This window comes from Mastomys coucha, unplaced genomic scaffold (genome assembly GCF_008632895.1).
Source record: "Mastomys coucha isolate ucsf_1 unplaced genomic scaffold, UCSF_Mcou_1 pScaffold8, whole genome shotgun sequence".
Taxonomy (NCBI): Eukaryota; Metazoa; Chordata; class Mammalia; order Rodentia; family Muridae; genus Mastomys; species Mastomys coucha.
Window position 1 is genome coordinate 31,062,671 of NW_022196914.1, and position 2,954 is coordinate 31,065,624.

General features: G+C 44.5%; 1 long non-coding RNA gene across 1 annotated transcript in view; it reads left to right on the plus strand.

The window, feature by feature from the left end:
• Positions 1 to 1,751, plus strand: part of LOC116083761 — a 2,059-nt gene extending 308 nt beyond the window's left edge. The window contains exon 2 of the long non-coding RNA XR_004115901.1: positions 1,425 to 1,751. This is a non-coding gene — a long non-coding RNA (uncharacterized LOC116083761). The remainder of the gene's footprint in view (positions 1 to 1,424) is intronic.
• Positions 1,752 to 2,954: the final 1,203 nt, after the last annotated feature.

Genomic DNA, 2,954 nt, shown 5'->3' on the forward strand with positions numbered 1-2,954 from the left:
GGGAGGAGGAGTGGGAGGAGGGAGGGGAGGAGTGATAGGGAGGGAGAGAGGAAGGGAAAAGGAGGGAGAGAGGGGAGGGCTTTGCTCTGCAGGTGAAGCCAGGATGTGGACATAGGAACAAATTTCCATGCTGGCAACAAAGCATAGAATGTGCTGGGACTGAAGAAGGTGGGAGGGGAGGCTGGTGAGGAGCCGGCAGTTGTGGAAATGATGCAGTCAGAGGCCAAGTGTCCTAGTTTCGTTTCTGTTGCTGTGACAAAGATCAGCGCAGGGAGGAAAGTCTTTAATTCCATGTTACATCCATCAATGCAGGGAAGTCAAGGCAGGACTAGCCACAGCACACCCACAGCTGAGAGCAAATGAGACCCAAAGAGACCAAATGCATCCTTGCTTTGCACTTAGCCAGCTCTCTCTTCTCTTATATTGCTCAGGACTCTGCTTAGGGAATGGTGCTGCCCTGGGCTGAGTCGTCTACATCAATTAACAACCGAGACAACTCTCCACAGACTAATCTGATCTAGATGATTCCTCTCAACATTGGGGGTCTACTTTTGTTAATTCCTACCTTATTTTCTGAGACAGGGTATGTTCTTAAACCTGGAACTCACCCTTCTGATTGGACTGGCTGGCCAGCAAGCTTTAGGACCCTCCTCATCCCTCTACTCCAGTGCTGGGGTTCCAGGTGCACTGACTGGCATAACTGGCTTTTTACATGGGTTCTGGAGAAGTCTTATCTTTATACTATTGCAGTAGACATTTTACCTACTAGGTTACCTCCCCAGCCCTTATGTCTGCTTTCTATGTGTGTGTGGAGGGGGGTATGTTGAGGGCTCAACTCAAGTCTTGTCTGTGCTAGGCGAAGTTTGTTCAGCTGAGGTGTATACCAAACCAGTCCCTGTTGTTTGAATTTAATCAGTTAGTGGTGTTTGTTAGAGCATCCTCAGGGAACTAACACTATAGTGAGGGCACAGTGGTAACTATGACCAAGGGACTATACACGAATCTGTATTTTCTCATTACTAAAATTTCTTACTGGTAAGTTGGGTCCCTTGGTACCCTCTGGCAGTTAGTGCCTAGGGCTGCTATGGGAATTGACATTATCTGACAAGATCCTGGTATGAGTGACAGTTCTGAAGTACTGTAGTAAGACGCTGAGGGAATTCCTCTGGGGCAGAGGGAATTCTCTTCCTTTCTCCTCCCTCTTTTTCCCCTCCCCTTCCTTTTCTCCCACCTCCTCCCCTCCCCTTCCTTTTCTCCCTTCTTCTCCCCTCCCCTCCCTATCCCCCTTCTTCCCATCCCTCTTTTTTCCTTTCCTTCCTCCCTTACTGAGGAAAGAGGCACTATTCACTATGTAAGCACTATGAAAACACATTAATATAGACTTTGCAGTTTAAAATAATGGAATTTGTTCTCTGTGTTCTCAGTGCCAGAAGTCTGAAGTTGAGATATCATCAGAGCCAGTCCCTCCTGGATATGCACAAGGCAGCAGTCATGGATGCCTCCTTACTAGTCTTCAGTGCTCAGTCATCCTGGCCGCCCTTGGCTCCTGGACTCACCTTTTCAGTGCCTATAAGTTTCAAGGGAAGGCTACTCTGTGTGTCTACTTTCCAGATCTCACCTTGACTTTATCTTTGAAGGACACCAGCCGCTGGACTGTGGGTCCAGCCTATACCAAGCATGATCTCATCATGAATTACTTAATGTATCTGTGAAGGTGAATTGGGTATTAATGTAGATGCTATGGGAGTTAGGAATTGGCTATGTCTTCTGTATAACCTATATATATCACATATGTAATTATGTATGATGGACATACAAAGTTTCTTCATGTTCTAAGATCACACCCACTTTTCGCTGCATCCCATGCATGTGTTAGCATAGATAGTTTCATAATTTACAATGGTGTGACTAGAATCAGCAGGCCCCCGTTTCTTCCCCCAGCTTTACAGTGAGGACTGTAGTGTCTGAATTTAACTTTCTATGTTGTAATTCTCTTCTGAAAGTGAGGACTCAACTTTATTTTCCTTGTTGTAGAATCTCCTTTCCTTGGTAGGGGATATCAGATTTAACTTCTTTGAAAGTCTCCCTGAGCCAGAATGAAAATGTGGATAATCTGACTGGGAGCTGAGGTCTTAGCTGAGAGCAGATGCAGTAATCAGGAACCATTGACCAGGTCCATCCCAGGGACCTCCAAAGCTCTTCCAAGTGACTTCATTTAACACACAACTGACAGGGAGATTAGAAGCCAAACACTTGCTTTGCTTCCTATACCAGAATACATTTTGACAAACTTCTGTCTCCATTTCTGACATCTGGATATGGAGATGCTTGGTTCTTGAATGCCAAAATGTCTGGGTCTCTGGACACAAGTGGCAGAGGACATAAGAACCCCAGCAGGTGAGTTCCAAGATCACCAGAGACTCTTTGTCACAAAGAAGGAGGAGAACCAGGAAGCAGCACAGGGAAGTGTGTGCTATGCTGGAAAGTAATATTTCATGGAAAAGCAACACTACGTAATTCAGAATCCAAACCCAGAAGACAGCCTCTGAAATAGGGGTGGTCTAGAGGAACAATAAATAAGACTATACATTATGAAAATATCATAATATACTCATTGCTTTGTTTGATAATGGACACATTAATAGGAACTACACAATTCATGTGTGTACCTATATATCACATAGTATTTGGTCAAAGTGGGAACTGCTAAAGGCTAGTTATTGATGCTATTTGAAAAGGTGTATGACTTTGTAAACTTTTAGCTGGGCATGCCCCTTAAAGTTAGAGTCAGATGTAGCTTTTGGATTGACATGATGTAACGCTTTAGTGACAAGGGAAAGTAATTGACCACATTTAAGTAGGATCAGATTAGAAAAATCAATTGCACTTAATATCTGTTCCTGTCTCTAAGCCTGTGTGCTACTGTGACCACGGCTCCCTCTCTGTCCTGTCTG